At 36.7% G+C, this 19614-nt stretch overlaps 1 pseudogene; it reads right to left on the reverse strand.

The window, feature by feature from the left end:
* The window catches only part of LOC131906544 (taste receptor type 2 member 14-like), a 43117-nt pseudogene extending 28624 nt beyond the window's left edge, over nt 1–14493 (reverse strand).
* Nucleotides 14494–19614: the final 5121 nt, after the last annotated feature.

A 19614-nucleotide genomic window follows, 5' to 3' on the forward strand; every position in this document is an offset into this window, starting at 1 on the left:
ATGCCTATTTATGTTATAAAACAAGTAGAATTGGGTAAGACAAACCTTCTTTGTTTTGGAACAGTAGGGAAGAAGCCTTGAGGGAAAGATCCTACCCATCAAAGGCTGGAGAAAACTTGTGAAAAAACAAATTAATCAAAAAGGAGAGAGCCTAAAACTCAGAGTGCAAAAGGGTTCTCTATGCTTAGAAAGCGAACACACAAAGCATTCTGCAACTCTGGAGGTTGCAGGTCCAGTCTGAGGTGATGGCAGGTCCATGGAGGTTGGTTCCAGTCTGAGGTGATGGCAGAACTTGGTAGTGTTGCCTATTTGGTATTGGTTTTACAATAATAAAAAATTTAGGGGCCATGAAATCTTACACTGCAGTTTTAGGCAATGTGTGCTAGGTTTGAAGTCTCTGCAAGGAGGCTCTGATGTGATAATAAGGCATGAAGATGTGAAGATAAAAATTAGGCATAAACATAATACCTGAAACAAGAGTAGAAATATACATACAGTATAACAAAGTTGACCTTAAATTTGTATCAGTAAACCAAAATCCATACCAATGTAAAGTATTTTGAGATGAATAGTTGTTTTTTGGGATTCAAGTAGATTCAATAATCTAACTATTTTTCATCATTTCTATATCATTTCCCCCTCTTTTCTTTAGAAAGTGATTGACTCTAACCATTAACCATATATAATCAACCCCCTTTAAATAAAAACAAACATTCATAAATAATATTTTGGAAATTTGGTCATAGCTTTTCATACTACTTCCTGCTGATTGGGGGCGTACTGGCAATTTTATGGGAATCCTAAGAAATTTTAGAATTATGGTTAAATCTTGGCTGTAGTAGTTTGTGAGGTTGCATTGTCTCAGCCACTTGCCTTGAAGCTGTTCTGGATATTGGATCACCTGGTCCATAACTCCCACTGGAGACCTCTCGGGGCTCTTCCTTGACAGAACCATACTAATCTGGAAGGAATCTACAGCTTCTCATCTTCTGTGGAAACAAAAGCAGAACCTCTTTTCCAAAGCAACATATCCTTAGAATCAAATTTGAAGTCAAGATAATTTTAAAATATATATGTTTGTGGTAGCATATTGTGTACTCCAATAAAGCTTTCCTGGGGATCAGAGGGCAAAACCAGACACTAAATTAGACATAGAGGTCAGGCAGTGGTGGAACATGCTTTTAATCTTATCACTCTGGAGGGGAGGTAGAGATCCATCCAGATCTCTGTGAGTTCAAGGCCATGCTGGTAACAGAGCCAGGCATGATGTCATATGCCTTTAATCCTAGCACTTGAGATTGCATATCTTTGCTTGGGAAGGATCATATTTAATCCCAGGAAGTACTATGGCAAGACACCAAAACGTATATAAGTGTGAGGAAACAAGGAAACTTGAGACTGAAGATTTCCTATAGGTAAGAACTTGTGGTTGGCTTGTTCTGCCTCTCTGATCTTTCAGATTTCACTCCAATATATGGCTGTGGTTTTTTTCTATTAATAAGACTGTTTAGCAATCCATGTTACATATATTGGTTTAATTTATCAGCCCACACAATCAAATGTTTCTCTGTAGTTAAAAAATCCTGAAGACAACACAATAATATACAATATCCAGACTCTGTGTATTTTTCATCTTTATGTGGCTTTTTTTTAACTCTATTTCTTTTTTTAAGAACTTTCTCAACCCTTTTTCTTTCCTCTATCAAGCCCACATATATTCTTAAACATATTGTAACCCCTTTAGATATTTTGTCCATCTGATTGTGTGTCTTTAATCCTTCTCTTTAATCCTTCTCTTAAACTAAGCTGAATGGCTAGGACAAAAATGAGGCTTTGGCTGCTGGCTCCACCTACCTCAGCTTTTCAACATGGTGCAGGTACCAATGAGTCATGCTTACCTTCCCAAATTTGGGAAGCAGTATTTAGTAGCATGTAGCTACATGCAGGAAGCCAGCTCCATCTCACAGGCAACTATCAGGGGTTGTGTCTCTGTGCTGCTGCTGGCATGAGACTGTGAGAATAGGAAACCCAGGGTGGGCTATTTAAGCATTCTCAGGCCTATGTGCATCAATGCCTAACGACGGGTGCCAAATGTAAATGGATAAATCTCTCCCACCTGCCAGTATCCAAATAACCAATCAGAGGCTTAATATTAATTACAAACTCTTTGCTCTATGGCTCAGGCTTATCTCTCACTACCTCTTTTATCTTAAATCAACCCATTCCTATTTATCTATGTATTGCCACCTGTCTTGTGGCTTTACCTGTGTTCCATTACATCTTGCTCCCCTGGCAATACTCAGCATCTCCCCTAACTCCACCTTTCTTCTCCTTGTATCTCTGCTTGGATTTCCCACCTGGTTCTAAGATGCCTTTCCATAGGCCAAAGCAGCTTTATTCATTAGCCAATGAGAACAGACCATCCCACAGCAATGAGCCTCTGAAAATATAAGTGAGCCACCCCAATCAAATGTTTTCATTTATAAAAGTTGCCATGGTCATAGTGTCTCTTCATAGTGGTAGAAACTTTACCTAAGACAGTAGGCTAATTTCAGAGATTCAGCTTTTCCTCCTCTCCTTCAAAACAATTCTCCATTCTCACCCACAGCTCTGTAGCAAATTACCAGGTGCCACATCCCCTTCCTCTCTACCCCCACCTCCAGTGGATCATACAGACTCTCTCTTCCAAACATCCTCCCAACTCATCCTGCTTTTCCAGCCTCCAACTCAAGCAAGCATTCCTTAGTAACCCACCAGCCAAGCCTTCCAGAGAAGCAAGTAGGCCAATTAAGCAGGTAGGCAAGCTTCAGTTCTTCACTTCCCCTCTTTTCCTCCAAATCCAACCCACAGTCTCATCCCCAGCTCTGTATCAGACTACCTGTTGTGGCCTCTTCTCAAATTCCCAAGGGTTTAAACAGATCTGGATAGAACAACCTGATTTTCTCACTCCTGTTGGGCCCCTTATGACCTCACCCAGGTCATCCACATTCCTAAGTGTCAGCTCCCAATAACAAATACATTTTACCCTCTACCTTCAGTGGCCACACCTAATGGAATCCCAGAAGACTTTCCTAACAGACAACACACATCTACCATATCCTCCTAAGAACTATAGAGGGCAACCAAAACCCAGGAAAAAAAAAAACCTACCCAACAAATACAAGACCAGACAGCAGCAGCCAGAAATGCAATCATCACAAACCCATATGCTTAAATGCCAATGTAAAAACATAATCAATAACAGGGAAACGTGTCTCCACTAGAGTCCAGCAACCCTACCATGGCAGTCCTGAGAATTGCAACATGATTGAAGCATAAGATAAAAACCTTAAAATAGCCTTTATGAATATGATAGTGGTCCTTAAATAGGAAATGAATCATGTCCATAAAAATTATGTGAAAACACAAATCAACAGTGGAAGGAAATGAATAAAACAGTTCAAGACCTGAAAGTAAAAGTAGAATTAATAAAAAACCCAAGTTCATGGAAATTTGGAAATGAAATATTTATGAACTTGAACAGGCAGCTCAGAGGCAAGGAAAATGAAGAGAATATAAGAGACAAAAAAGAGAATCTCAGGAATTGAAGATATGATAGAAAACATGAATACATCAATGTTAAGCCTGAGAAAATTCCTGGCACAAGACATCTGGGAAACTATGAAAAGACCAAATATAAAAATAATAGGAATAGAGGAAGGAGAAGAAACAAAGGTCAATGTCACAGAAAATATTTTCAACAAAGTCAAGTCAGAGAGGAAATTTTCCCTAACCTAAAAGAAGGAAGTGCTTATCAGGTACAAGAAGTATACAGAATACCAAATAGACTAGATCTGAATAAAAAGTTTCCCTTGGCACATTATAATCAGATCATTAAACATACAGAGCAAAGAGTAGTAAAGCTGTAAGGGACAAAGATCAAATAACATATAAAGGCAGACCTATTAGAATAACATCTAACTTCTCAGTGGAGACTCTAAAAGATAGAAGGGCCTGAATAGATATGCTACAGACTCTAAGATACCATAGATGCCAACTTAGACTACCATACTCAGAACATTTTCAATCACACTACATAGACAAAATAAGACCTTCTATGATAAAACCAATTTTAAGTAATATCTGCCAAGCCCTACAGAAAGATCTAGAAGGAAAACTCCAAACTAAAGAGATTAACTGTACCCAAGAAAATACAAGGAGTAAATAATCCCTGATCTTCAAATCAAAAGTGGAGAAGCACCAGAGTGCACACACACACACATACTACCACCACCACCACCACCACCACCAACAACAACAACAACAACAACAATATCCACCACAACAACAAGAAAATAATAGGAATCAACAAACACTGCTCACTGATAAATCTCAACATTAATGGTCTCAATTTCCCAATCAAATGATACAGATTAACAGAATGGTTGCTAAAACACAATCCATATTTCTGCTGCATACAAGAAATACAACTTGACATTAAGGATAGGCATCATATCATGGTAAAAGGATGGAGAAATATTCTAAGCCAATGGACTTACGAAGTAAGCTGGTGTAGCCATTTTAACATCTGACAAAACAGACTTCAAGCCAAAACTAATCAGAAGAGGTAGAGGGGGACACTACATACTCACCAAGAAAAATTCATCAAGAGAACATTGAAATTCTTACCATCTGTGCACCAAACACAGGCAACCAAGAAGTTCACAAAAGAAACATTAGTGTAGCTTATTGACCCTTACATGTATATTGACCCTTACATGCTGGTAGTGGGAGAGTTCAATATCCCACTCTCACTTAAGACAGATGGTCCAGACAAAAACTAAGCAGAGAAATCCTGACACTAACTGACATTATAAACCAAATGGACCTAACAGATATTTACAGAACATCTAACCCAAACACAAAAGAATATTCATTCTTCTCATGGAACCTTGTGGTGGTTTGAAAGAAAATAGCCCCAAAGAGAGTGGTGCTATTATGAGGTGTGGCTTTGTTGGAGTAGGTATGGCCTTCTTGGAGGAAATGTATCACTGTGGGGTTGGGTTTTGAGGTATTCTTTGCTCAAGCTATGCTCAGTTTGGTACACAATTATGTAGATGTCTCAGCTCCTTCTCTAGCATTATGTCTGCCTGCATGCTGCCATGTCCTGCCATGAGGATAATGAATTAAACCTCTGAAACTGTACAATAATCCCAATTAAATGTTTTCCTTTATAAGAATTGTCATGGTCATGGTGTCTTTTTATAGAAAAAGAAACCCTAACAAAGAAAAAATTTCTTTAAAATTAACCACATAGTTGGACACAAAGTAAGTCTTAACTGATACAAGAAAATAGAAATAATACCCTGTGTCCTTTCAGGCCACCACAGATTAAATCTGGATTTCAACAACAAAAGAAACAACACAAAGCATACAAACTAATGGAAACTGAACAACTCTCCACTGAATGAAAAGTGAGTCAAGACAGAAATGAGTAAGGAAATTGAAGACTTTCTAGAATTTAATAAAAGTGAACACAGCGCATACCCAAACTTATGGGACACAATGAATGCTGTTCTAAGAGACAAGTTTACAGCACTAAATACTTCCATAAAAATTTAGAAAGATCTCACACTAGGAACTTAACAGCACATCCAAGAGCTCTAGAACAAAAGGGAGAAATCACATTTGAAAGAAGATGGCAAGAAATAATCAACTCAGGACAATCAATAAAATAGAAATAAACAAAAAATGCAAAGAATTGATGTAACAAAGAATTTGATCTTTGAAAGAAATCAAAATCAATAAGACTGACAAACTTATCGAAATTAACTAAGGAGGAGAGAGAATATTCAAATTAACAAAATTTGAGATGAAAAGGAAAACATAAACAACAGATACTGAAGAAATCCATAGAATCAGAACAGCATATTTTTAAAACATGTACTCAACCAAATTGGAAAATATAAAATAAATGGATAATTTCCTTGATACATACCACTTACCCAAGTTAAATCAAAATCAGATAAGTAGTTTAATAGACCTATAACCCATGTTGAAATAACAGTAATCAAAAGCCTTTCAACCCAAAAAGCCCAGGACCAAACTTACAAAGAAGAGTTAATACCAGTACTCTTCAAATCACTCCACAAAATAGAAATAGAAGATAGGGGCTGGAGAGATGGCTCAGAGGTTAAGAGCACTGACTGCTCTTCCAGAGGTCCTGAGTTCAATTCCCAGCAACCACATGGTGGCTCACAACCATCTGTAATGAGAGCTGGCACCCTCTTCTGTATACATAATAAATAAATAAATCTTTAAAAAAAAGAAATAGAAGATAGATTGCCAAATTTGTTTTATGGGGCCATAGTCATTCTGACACCCAAACAACATAAAGACCCCCCAAAAGAAAAACGAGAATTACAGACCAATTTCCCTTAAGAACATTGCAGGGAGCCGTCCCCAGTGCTGGACATGTCCCAGCAGAGGATGTAAGGAGTTGGCAAGGGAAGGAGGTGAGCCAGGCCATGGTGGTGAGAATCTTGCAGCCTGACTATCAGCCAGAGTGCTTCTTTATTTATACAGAATTTAGTAAGTAAGAATAGATTCATGTTGTTCTAAAACATAGATCATATCATTTTTGTTTTTGGACATGTGTTTTACTTTCTCTTGCTTATATTTTAGTCATCATTAATAAACTATGACAGAGCAGAGTTATCATTTCCAATCATTTTTCCTCAAGTTTTGACATCATTGATAAAGAGTTATCATTTTCACTCATTAAACCAAAATTATTTTTAAAGAATCTAGAGGCATATGACAGCCTGTTCTCAGGCTGGTAGCTCTGGTTGATTCAAGGATGCTCGACCAAAACAAAATCTTCAAGCCAGCCCAGGCATATTTCCATGTCGCAACCCCTGTATTATTAACTCTTAATAGTCAGGGTACCCTTCAAAAAAAGTCCTCAGGCCAAAGCTGCTGCAGTTATTATTTAAATTCTGGCATAATAAAATATTTATATCTTATATATTTATAAAATTTGCTTATATGTCTAATCCCGGCATTATTTTGCTCCTTGGTCATAAAACATCACAATGACTCTGCATGTGCATGTGCTAAACTTTTCAAGAAAGGGAGATCCTGACACTTCATTTTTTTAATCATCTTTTCATTCCATTTTTCACTCAACTGATGGGTGATGTCATTCTGTATGCTGTGAAAATGTGTTGCTCTGATTGGTTGATAAATAAAGCTATTTGACCAATGGCAAGGCAACTTAGAGGCAGGCAGGAAATCAAAACAGAAAGACAGGAAGAAGGTGGAGAGAGATGCCAGCCACCACTGAAGAAACAACATGCCAGGAGACCAGTAAGCCATGGCCACATGATGACATATAGATTTATAGAAATGGATTAATTTAAGATATAAGAGCTAGCTAGCAAGAAGCCTGTTGTGGCCATAGTTTAATAGTTTGTAATTTTTTTTTAAAAAAAAAGGGGTGTTTCTGGGCTACATGCTGCTGGATGGAGTCATGGAATCACTGTTTCCCAGAGTTGGTGGTGAGCATGGTTCCCCTAGTGCTCATGGTAAACTTAATTCCTCTATGTTGGGAAGCTGAGGTGGGCAGAGCCAGCAGCCAAAGCTACCATTTCAGTCCTAACCACTGCAGTTTAAAGCAATAAATTCACAATAAGGCAGATTCAGATGGAATAAGACTTTAAATGGTTTACAGTGTGTGTAAAAATGTACTTAGACTTGGAAGAGAGAAGAAAATAAATATAGACAGCTATATAAAGAAATAGTTTTAAAAAATAAAGTCTTTAAAGAGACAGTAAAGGTAATATAAAAAATAAACCACATAAAGATGGATATTACACAGAGAGTCTGAATTATATTGCCTTTGGAATTTTTAACTGCAGAAAGATATTTGTTTGTAAAAGCTGTTAAATTAAACATATATATATATACATATATATATGTACATATGTATCTAGATTTCAAAATTTATGTCTAAGGATATGTTACTTTGGAAAAGAGGTTCTGTTTTTGTTTCCACAGAAGATGAGAACCTGTGGATTGCTTCCAGGCTGATATGGTTAGACAAGCCAAGAACCCCTGAAAGGTCTCTGATGACACCAGTGCCCATATGATTCAATATCCAGAACGGCTTCGTGGCAACTGGCTCAGAGAATACAACGTAATAGCCTATTCTAGTCAGGATTTGACCATAATTCTTAATTTTCTCAGGATGCCCATAAGACTACCAGTGCCCCCTATCAGCAGGAAGTAGCCTAGAACACTATGCCCACATTCCCCCCAAAAAAAGCATTATAGATAGTTGTCTTTGTTTAGGTTATTGGTTACAAATTGTTATTGATCATAGTCAACCTCTTTCTAAAAACAGAAAGGGGGATATGACATAGAAATATAGGATAAAGATATGATAGAATAAAAGGGTAGATTATTGAATCTACTTTTAAAGAGCAACAACTTGCTTAAAATATTTTACATTGCTATGGATTTTAATTTACTGATACAAATTTAAAGTTAATTTTGTTGCACGTATGTATATTTTTACTCTTGTTTAAGGTATTATGTTTGCATAACTCATTTAAATTGTAATGTATAATCAAGAAATATAGATTATTAGTCATCCATGATAATCAGACTTATAGTCATATTAGTTAAGCTTTCTAGGTATACGTAGATATGTTTCAGATAGACAGGTATCTTCAAACACTTCAAAGACCTACAGAATATGGGATTTAAAATGTTTTAAAAACTTAGACTTTCTGGACAGTGAGACACATCTACTCCTGGCAGCACCAATTTAATTCAAAGAGAAGATGGGCATTGAAGACACTCTATATGGAGTTTATATTCTTCTTGGCAAAAATAGCCATTTGGGCAAGAAACTGTTTTTGCCTGGACTGCTTTACAAAATGTTGTATCGATTGGACATGCAGGACCCATAGGAGGGTGAGCACTGAACTTTGCAAGACAAAATGGTCCTTTAGGTTCCTGCTTCACAGAGGAGACTGCTAGATATTCTATGGGACACATGAAGAAGTGATTTAAAAACTCAAGACCTATAGGCTGAAGATGGATGACCCAACATTGCAGATGAACTTTAGGTGACTATCCAGGCAGCCAGCTGTCTCTGTCATTCTAGATTTTTGAAAGTTGCTTACAATGCTCTTCATACTTAGATAATATTATATCCTTCTGAGGTCTTTGATGTAGCTGAAAACTAGATAGTTAAAATTATGGTTTTCCTTGGTTATGATAAGAGATAAGGTAGATATGAAACCTTAGACTCACAAATATAGGATAGATAGGATATCTTCTTTAATTTTTCCAAATACAAATAGATTAGATATTATAACTATAATTCTTGCTTGATAACTGTTTTCTTATTTTTACTAATTTTTACTAGTTTTACTATATTGAAGTTAAAACCTTACTTTTGAATAGAAAGAAAAGAGGAAATGATGGGTGATGTCATTCTGTATGCTGTGAAAATGTGTTGTTCTGATTGTGTAGCATGAATCTTCAAAATTCTTATTAATAAAATCAAACCTGAGGCCAGTTATTGTGGTGAATGCTGGAAGATCAGAGAAGCAGAACAAGCCACAGCTACCTCACCTTGCCAGTTCCTCAGCTGATCCTGTTTCCTGAGACTGGAAGCTTCTGAGTCCTATTCCAAATGGATCTCAGCTGAACTGCTACTAGAAGCCTGAAAGCTTAACCAGCCAAATGCTTCTAGTTTCTGGTCTTCACACCTTATATATCTTTCTGCTTTCTGCCATCACTCTCTGGGATTAAAGGCTCACTTCTTGGGATTAAAGGCGTGTGTCACCATGCCTGGCTGTTTCCAATGTGGCCTTGAACTCACAGAGATCCAGAGGGATTTCTGCCTCTGGAATGCTAGGATTAAAGGTGTGAATGCCACCATTTTCTAGCCTCTGTATCTAGTGGCTGTTCTGTTCTTTGACCCCAGATAAGTTTATTAGGGTGCACAATATTTTGGGGAACATAATACCACCACATGATTGGTTGATAAATAAAGCTGTTTGGCCAATGGTAAAGCAGAATAAGGTCAGGTGGGACATTCTAACTAAAGAGATAGAGAGAAGAAAAATAGAGAAGGGAGACGCTGCTAGCCACCACCAGGAGAAGCAAGATGTAAAGTACTAGTAAGCCGTAAGACACATGGCAAAGTATAGATTTATAGAAATGGGTTAATTTAAGTTATAAGATCTAGCTAGCAAGAAACCTGCCATGGCCATAGTTTAAAAATAATATAAGCCTGTGTGTGTATACTTAGATCTGAATGGCTGCAGGACCAGGCAGGACACAGGAATTTTATAACTGGCTGTGGGACCTTGGTGCTGGGTGAGCACAGGAAAACTTTCAACTATACTCATTAATATAAATTCTGTGTAGAGCAGAGGTAACTTCAGCCAATCTAATTTTGTTGCTATATATGCCATGTAATTGCCTGAGGGTATAGTAGGAAGAAGTTTGCAATCTGATCTGTAGCCAACTCCTCTAGCTAACTGAATTTTGTTGACCTTTTTAAGATTACTTTGTTTAGATTATCTTGTTCCTAACTAAGTACAGGGACAGATATTTCAAGAATATCTCATAACCTCATAAAGAGACCCTTGGCTTCTTTATGTGTATCACAACCTCCAAGGCATGAGAAAGACCTTCAAGTAGATAAGGGTATCTCCCTAAAACCAGTGGTGGGTGTTATGTTCAGAACTTTCCCAAGGAAGCTTAAAAGCATTACTCCTGGGAGAAGTCATAAATGATTTATAAGAAATTTCCCATCAATTCAATATCCCCAAATTGTACAAATATTAAAAGTCCCCAAAGTATACAACAGGTGAAGTTGAAAACCAACAGTAGCACAGCAGTGATCATGTGACTCAGCTTTGCTGGATCTTTGTCAAGCAACTGTGCTGGCCTTATGACTTCTGCCATTCCCATTAGATATGTCTGTGCCAGAACATAGATGAAAGCTTCTCAATAAAATACTTGCAAACTGAATCCAAGAACACATCAAAAGGATCATTCATTATGATCAAGCAGGCTTTATCCCAGAGATTAAGAGATGGTTCAACATACATAAATCAATAAATGTAATGTACCATATAAACAGACTAAAAGACAAAAACACATGTTCATCTCATTAGATGAAGAAAAGGTCTTGGACAAAATCCACATACTTTAATCATGAAAGTCCTGGAGAGGCTGGGTGGTGGTGGTGCACAGCTTTAATCCCAGCACTCGAGAGGCAGAGCCAGGTGGATCTCTGAGTTCGAGGCCAGCCAGTGATACACAGACCGAGATCCAGGACAGGCACCAAAACTACACAGAGAAACCCTGTCTTGAAAAAAAAATTTTTTTAAGTCCTGGAGAGATTAGGTACATAAAGGACATTGCTCAACATAATAAAGATAGCTTACATTAAGCCCATAGCCAACATCAACTGAAATCAATAGGAACTCAAAGTAATTCCAGTCAAATCAGGAAAAAGAAAATGTTGTCCACTCCTCCCATACTTATTCAATATAGTACTTGAATTCTCAGCTAGAGAAAAAAGACAACTGAAGGAGGTCAATGGGAAATAAATAGGAAAGGAGGAAATGAAAGTATCTTTATATCAAAAGATATGATAGTATATATGAGATGCTAAAAATTTTGTTGGAAAACTCCTACAGCTGATAAACACTTTCAGCAAAGTAGCTGGATACAAAATTAACTCACAAAAATCAGTATCCCTTATATATATATATATATATATATATATATATATATATATATATATATATATGACAAATAGACTAAGGAAGAAATCAAGGAAACAACACCTTTATAAGAACTTCAAATAATATATCTTTTGTCATTCTAACTACACAACTCTTAATGTGTATTGTCATTTTTAACACTTTAATTTTTTATTTGAAAAAGGAAAGTTTTCATTTATAATCAAGAACCTCAAAACACAAAAGGTATATTACTATGAATCAAAATCTAAGTTCATGCTGCCTTTTAAGCTGTAAACATTCTTCAACATTTCTTTCTTTTTTTATTTTAGTTGTTTTTATTTATTTTACATATCAACCACAGTTTTCCCTCCATCCTCTGTTTGTGGGGTCCCTAGCACTGGGACCTGGACCTATCCCTACTGCATGAGTTGGCTTTTTGGAACCCATTCTCTATGGTGGGATGCATTACTCAGTTTTGATGCAGGGTGGAGTAGGGGAGCTTGATCCTGCCTCAATTTGATATGTCATGCTTTGTTTCCTACCATAGAAGGCCTTACCCTTTCTGAATGGAGAAAGAGGATGAGTGGACGTGGAGATGAGGTAGAAGGTAAATGGGATGGGAGGTATATTATCATTTTAATTGGTCAGAGGAGACAGAGCCATGGAACCATCTAAATAAATAATATATATATTGACAGTTTTTATCATGACTTTTATCAGAAAAGATAAGCATAGTACAACTAAACTATCTGTGAACATAAGTTTTAAAAGTATTTTAAAGTTGTCTCTAACATAAGTTTGTCTTACCATTATTGATGAGACAACAGGAAGCCTTCCACTTACAGAGATGAAACTTACTCAAAAAACTAATACTTTTAATTTAGAGTTGTTTCATTACCTAGCTGCATTAGGTTGTTTTCTCTCTGCTCTTACCAAATGTCTGACAAGAATCAGTATGAGCAAGGAAGATTCATTTTGTTTTATGGTGTGAGAATTGGCACACGCATTTTAACTAAGCCTGACAAATGTTCATGTTAATGCTTTGTTTGAGTTCATAAGTCAGTTTTTTTTTATGAAAAGTTTTTCATATGATGATCTAGTTGTTTTCTGCCCTACATTCGCCCATACAGCTTTATACTAGCATTAATATGATGAAACAACATCCCAGTGTTATACTCAATTAAAGTACTAATTAGAGAACTGGCTTTGTGCTCTCTTACATTAAAGTAAATGGACACTGGTGTACATTTGAGAAGTATATTGGATAATAAAATGAACATTCAAATGAGAAGCATGAGTAAGTATAAATAATAATATGAAAATAATTTAGCCTCATGCATGAGGATTCCATAATTAGTATTGGGTCTTATTTTTAACATGATCAATTTGGCATAGAGTCTATATTTTTCTTGTTTCTCATCTAATATTTATGTACATTTTCTACATTTAGAATATTATAAATTATAAGGTATTATTTTCTCCACTATACCTCACATGATTATAAACACACATTCTTACACATTTTGAATTTCCCATTTTAAAACTTGCAATAGACTAAAAATTGGCACAGGTTCCCACTATTCGCTACGATGAAGCTGTCTGACACTCTGGTAGTCTGCATTGATGTCCCTTTCAGCAGAAGTTTCCAAACACAGAAACCTACATGTTTCCCATGGTTAGCACCATTTTTATTGCAAGCACACTCTTAAAACTCATGAAGTTTATGGAAACAGAATAGTTTTTAAATTACAAATTCATAAATGTAAGAATATCTTCTGAAGTGAGTTCCACTTAAAATACTCAAAATGATCCACAAAATGTTCTAGGAATCTCCAGGATCCACATCTTTGGGTTGGCAGTACCTCAGCAACAAGAGCACAGAAAGAGAGATCTGCCACAGCCTCTTGTCCTCCAGAATCAGCATAAACGAGTGCATAGTAGGAAAAGCTAGTATACAGACCCATCCAAAATGAATGATCAGAGATCCAAACTTCCAAATTTGTGTCAGAACTGACAGAAGGAAAAAGGAAAATGATGTACAGGAAGAGAAAGACAACCACCATTTGCAGGGTCTTGACATAGGCTATGGTGCTGACATCTCTGAATCCTTGGGCCTTGAGCTATATGTTCTTCTGATGTCTCCACAGAGAGAAGATGAGGATGAGGAAAGTGACCAGGGTCACAGTGAAAGGGATGAGAGTGAACATTAAGTTGGAAACTAAAAAGATTTGGAAAATTGTAGATGATTCTTTGCATTAGAAGTGATTCTTAGATCTATCAATTCTTAGATCTATCAATCCAAATATCAATGTATGTTCAAAATTATAATGTTTAAAAACAAAAGGTCCAGAGAAAAAAACAAAGTCATGAAAACCATTTCTTTAACTTTCCACTTAAGGCAAAGAACAAGGGAGTTTGAAAGATTGGCTATCTTGAGAAAAGAAAAGATGCTGAGGCATGTGGCAAGTCAGGTGCTAAAATGATTGGTCACTGTCCAGGTGATGTAAATAATTCTCAGAACTTTTTCAATCATCAATAAATCTGGGTAGAGCACTGACACAAACCAATTTAGCAATACCAACCAGAGTAAACCAATCCTGGAGATGGCCAGAGCAGTGAGGATTAGACTCTTGACCCACCACAAGCAATTCACCAGGGCTATGAATCCATTTCCTAAATTTCCCACTACAAATTCCACCATGAAAAAAGTTACAAATATGCTCTGCAGAACATCCATATCTGTAAGATAATGTCTCAAAAAAAGTTATTTTAATAAATTCATCTATAAAACTGTGTTTGGGAACTGGATATATGGCTCAGTTGCTAAAGAACTTGTCTGTAATGTATGAAGTCTGGGGTTTGATCCAAGGCCACAAAAACTGGGCACAGTGGCACATGCCTCTATTCACAGAATTTGGAAGGAGGTAGCAGATAAGTCATAATTTTAATGTCATCCTCAAGTATAAACAAATATAAGGCCACCATAGGATCCATGAGACCCTCCCTCAAATAAACAAACAAACAAAAAACCTCTGTTTATCTGATTCATAAAGACTCCATAATTTATTTACGTGAAAAACTCACAAAGATGATTTAAAACTAGTAAACATGATTATTTGCTAACGATTTCCTTGTTAGCATTCTCCATGAAATTTATGCACTTTTTCTCATAGCCAAACTATACTTCATACAAGTACAGTATGTGCTCTACAATTTTTTCTGAGTGAACCGAGGGCAGATGGGGATGATAATATGAGTGATCAGCTTTGGGGGGGGTGGGGGGGTGGGGGGGTGGAGGGTGTTTACCCATCAACCCCACAATTCCCCAGAGTTTTCTTGAGTGTGAGCAGCAGGATATATTAGATAGAAGAATTTATATTATGGAGAATATTGCGGAGATAAACAGATAGAAAATAAAGGATATCCTCGAGAGGGCCTGGAACCTTTTCCAATGGGCCCCTACTGTCTCTGTCCTAGGGTATTTATAGAGACGCCAATGGGTGGAGCAAAAGACCTCTTCCCCCAGCACAGCCAAGTGCAGACCATCACAGACACCTGCACTCAGGCCCGTGGTCTAATCATCCTCTATGCGGACATGCTGGGTAAAGCCACGAGGAACTCGAAAACGGGCTCCCACAGGTCCCCCTTTCTTAATATATAAAAAAATAACTATTAATGGCTTACAGCAGTCTCCATAGCTGTTACACCTCCCAATATGGGAGTAGAGGATGATAAAGATGGCATTTCTCTTTTGGATTAGGTCCAAGGTGACTACAGCAGTCTTAGCTGCCTCAAGCCCTTTCTAAACCAAAAACTTAATGCAATTGCAAACTTAAAGAATCCATTAGCTTCATCATTACCATTAACAGGTTAACATAAATATTGCTATACATAGTCACAATTCTCCCAATCTTAAAACAAACTCTTAACAGAACCATTTGAATTAACATAAATGGTGCTATATATAGTTAACAATTTTCTCCGTCTTACAACTTTAACTCTTAATCATTTGAATTTTCTTGCTAACAGAACATAGGAAAAACTTCAATGTATTCACATCAAACTTAAATATTTCCTTGACTCCACAAAACCAGGGTGCATTAATACCAATAGATTAAACATATTTTCTGCAAACATACATTCAACCTTAATTCACTCATAACTCCTCCTTTTCTTTATAATTTTTAAACAAAATCTCAAACCTAGTTAGAAAAACCCCAAACTTATACAATTCCTACAAACCCATATTGAAAAGCAATATTCTCAATCTAACCATTAACACACTTTGAAAACTTTTAGCAAAACATCCAAAAGCAGTTTCATAATAAAACTCTTTACACTTTAAAAGTAGTCTCTTAGTATACCCCATTTGCATTTCTTACTAACAAAACATGACATTAATCCACTCAAACAATTTTTTAAATAGAGTAAGGAATATTAACTCTCCCTTTTCTTTATAATTTTTAAGGCAAAATCTCAAGCCTAGTTAGAAAACCCAAACTTTTCTGTTTAAACAGTTCCATTTATAACACAAAACCAGATCCATAAGTAATTCCATTTTTACATAAACAGTTCCATAAACACTTCATGAATCACCAGTTAATAAAGCATATATGCATACACAAAATTGCATCTTTAGTCTAGGTAGAAATAAATTTCTTCATTTAAACAGTTTCATTTTTAACACAAATAATTCCAGAAAATAGTTCCCAGGTCATTACTATAAGTAAACTCAAAATTGTCCCATTGCAATGAAATCTATTGTTCAGTTCATTAAGTCCTAAAATTCAAATGATAAATTCTGGTACTAGCCTTCCAAATATGAAGAAATTCATAACCAAAATCTTTCTGCAATTTTATCTCATTTTAAGTTCAAAAAGTTCAAACAAGAAATAAATTCTGGTCTCAGGCTTTCACTTCCAAATACGAAGAGATGTTTTACAACCAAAACTTTTCGCAGTTAGCAATTTTAGTTAAAACAAGAGTCTCTGCAACTTTTATTCTAAAGCCAAAGACCTTTTTAGTTACAGTAGTATTCTAAACCACACCGTTTTTTTTATGTTAGCTCAGGTTTTCTGTGTTGCGTTGATTTTCCATGGATCTCAGCTGTGGATGCCTTGTTGCGCTGGTTCTGGCATCTGCCATTCTTAGCTTCTTAGCAGCTTTTGGAACTTTTGAAAACTGCTCAGACTGCCTGCTTTGCAGTCTACTAGGACACTACTTCTGTGTCTCAGGTTTTTTCACCATATACATTAAGCATAGATTCACACTCAATATTTACAGTTTTTCACAAACTCGCATATAACATGTGCTTAAGCATAAACTCATACTCAACATTCGCACATTTCTACGAACTCTAGTGTAACATATTAACATCTTATTTATGTGCTTCTTATTCTTATTTAAACTTACATTTACAACTAGTATCTTTCTTACAACCTTATTACTACATGTCTTAGGACTACCTTAGATTCTTCTTGCAAGCTTATATTCTTGAAGGAACTCTATAAATCTATTTTACAAACTTATATAGGGCTACCATTAGCATATATTTAACTTAGCAAACACCTAAAGATTTCTTAACACATATCGAACAAGACAGAATAATTTCTACAGACTCACATATCTTATTTTCATCTTTTTCTACTTCTTACTCTTAATTATCATCACTATCTCTATTAGAAAGAGTCCCTTAACTAGACAGGAAGTACATACATCATTTCTAAAGTTTAGAGTTTATAGTCAGCTTTGCTATACAACACTGGGATTTAGCGAGTGTTGTCATTATAGAGTTGTGATACTTGTTGCTAGGGGACTGTAACATTCTCAGGACGAAGCCACACCTCAAAGTTGCCGAGTTCTCTCAGCTGTTCTGGACTGGCAGAGATGCACTGTCAGCGGTAAACGGTTTTTAACTAGAGGCTGTCCCTTCACCCAAATTCATAATAGCTCCCTAAGTGCTTCAATTCAGACAAACGTTTCTATTACAGCAGTACTCTTGGTTTGCTCTACCGAAAAACTTCACTTCACACTGAGGGTGGAATTACTGTATTTAGCTGCTGTAAAGCTCTTCGTCAAATACTGCACAGCTATTAGGTGATATAAAGTATTTTTCTAAAGGAGCTAGTAAAGCCAAAAGCAGCACAGCTCCGAACTCTATTTCCTCACACTCTGCATTAACCAGTGACAAAACCTCAGAAACACTAATCAAGCCATTTTCATTCTGGTTCCTTTATAGGAACGTCATTGGAGCTGACCCTTCCTTAGTTCCACGCTCCTTACCAGATGCTCTGGTAACCACCAAGCTTCATTCTCCTCTTGTGAAAGAACACAAACATGTCCTCAACTCCATATTAAAACAGGATCAGGACCCTTCCATAATCCCGAGCAGGGATCTTTCCCTTTCACTTGAGCAAAAGTCACTTGGGTGCCACTGTGCCAAAATCCATCTGTGGCAGACTGCTCATGGACATCCATAATCAAAAAGTTCAGAACAAAAATAGCATGATTTAATGCATTATGTGGCAATTGAGGGTAAATTTCTTCCTTTTTTATTTTTAGAAGTTGTATTTTAAGACTGCTATGAGCCCTTTCAACAATACCTTGTCCCTGAGGATTATAAGGAATACCTGTTTTATGTACGATTTCCCATTGAGTACAAAATTGTTGAAATGCCTTACTACTATATCCAGAACCATTATCAGTTTTAATAATTTTTGGTATACCCATATATGAAAAACACTTCGAGCAGTGCATAATTACATGTTTTGTAGCTTCCCCAGGTTGTGCACTAGCCATTAAAAATTCTGAATAAGTGTCAATGGTCACATGTACATATTTTAATTTGCCAAATTCTGCAATATGAGTAACATCCATTTGCCATAGACGATTAGGAAGAAGACCTCGAGGGTTTACCCCTAAGTGAGGGACAGGAAAGTATTTTGGACATACCCCACTTCGTTTAACTATTTGAGAACTGCTTCTTTGGTAAGATTGAATTGCTTTCTTAAGCTTTTGCTATTTTGACGATGAAGAGCATGTGACTGTTGAGCCATTTCCACTTGGGATAATGCTACTATCTTTGTTAACTTATCAGCCATTGCATTACCCTCAGCTAAAGGACCAGGAAGATTGGACTGAGCTCTAATATGGCCCACAAAGCATGGTAGCTTTCTTTTGTGAATTTGTTGAAACATTTTGACATGATTGTTGTTAGTTCCAATATTTTCACCAAAACTGTTACTATTCAAAGGAGTCAAGAACATAGATGTTCTTTCATGAAACATATCCTTCATTAGCTTACTTTGAGAAAAAGCATTTTCAGGATTTAGTATTTTCACTTCATTAGCTTTAACTCCTGATGTTATTAGTGTTAGTTATTTGCGGTGCTGTGCCCTTACCCTGCAAGGAAATGTCACGAAACATGACAGAATCCACTAATAAGAGTTTTATTAAAGATAAAAGGGACAGAGAGTGCTAAGGTCTGTAGGAAACACGTGTGTGGAGAAGAAGAACCGGGAGCATGGCGCCGGCTTTTAAAGGCTGGGTGGCGTACATGCATACACAGGTCGACGTAACCATTCCACGCCTGCACAGATCACGTGGCTACATTGTGCGCTCTTACATAGCCATGCAATGTCACGGATCCTGGTCACTCGAGATGCCTTGACCTGGAAATGGCTATCTTGACCTGGAACTGGCTAGGCGGAAGTGTCCACAGGGCATGCCCGACCGTGGGGGCAGCTGTGATATTTAACATTGATTTCTTACAAGGAACTTTCAGGTGAAGCAACTCTTGTAAGACAGCTAGATTTTCTGAAGTTTGTTTCCCACCTATAAAGCAGTCATTTCTTTTTTG

The sequence above is a fragment of the Peromyscus eremicus genome, chromosome 3, assembly GCF_949786415.1.
Source record: "Peromyscus eremicus chromosome 3, PerEre_H2_v1, whole genome shotgun sequence".
NCBI lineage: Eukaryota > Metazoa > Chordata > Mammalia > Rodentia > Cricetidae > Peromyscus > Peromyscus eremicus.